This window comes from Arachis duranensis, chromosome 2 (genome assembly GCF_000817695.3).
Source record: "Arachis duranensis cultivar V14167 chromosome 2, aradu.V14167.gnm2.J7QH, whole genome shotgun sequence".
In the NCBI taxonomy this organism is placed as follows: Eukaryota; Viridiplantae; Streptophyta; class Magnoliopsida; order Fabales; family Fabaceae; genus Arachis; species Arachis duranensis.
Genome location: NC_029773.3, coordinates 27560026 through 27560703, shown reverse-complemented (window position 1 = coordinate 27560703; position 678 = coordinate 27560026).

Here is a 678-nt window from a genome sequence, read left to right as displayed (position 1 = left end):
AGAAAAATCATAATGAAAAAGATTTGAAAATTTCCCATTTGAGAAGTGATCATGGAAGAGAATTTGAAAATCAAGTCTAGACAAGTCATCCAGTTCTTTGGTGAGCAAAGGGGGTTCATCCTCCCAAGTCTCATTACCAAATAACTTCTCATTTAGCTTCATGATTGCTCCAAGGTATTTAGCAACTTGCTCTTCAGTGACATACTCATCCTCTTCAAAGGAAGAATACTCATCAGAGCTCATGAATGGCAGAAGTAAATCCAATGGGATCTCTATGGTCTCAGTGTGAGCCTCAGATTCCCATGGTTCCTCATTGGGGAACTCATTGGAGGCCAGTGGTCATCCATTGAGGTCTTCCTCAGTGGCGTTCACTGCCTCTTCCTCCTCTCCTAATTCAGCCATGTTGATGGCCTTGCACTCTCCTTTTGGATTTTCTTCTGTATTGCTTGGAAGAGTACTAGGAGGGAGTTCAGTAATTTTCTTGCTCAGCTGCCCCACTTGTGCCTCCAAGTTTCTAATGGAGGACCTTGTTTCAGTCATGAAACTCTGGGTGGTTTTGATTAGATCAAAGACCATGGTTGCTAAGTCAGAGTGGCTCTGCTTAGAATTCTCTGTCTGTTGCTGAGAAGATGATGGAAAAGGCTTGCCATTGCTAAACCTGTTTCTTCCACCATTATT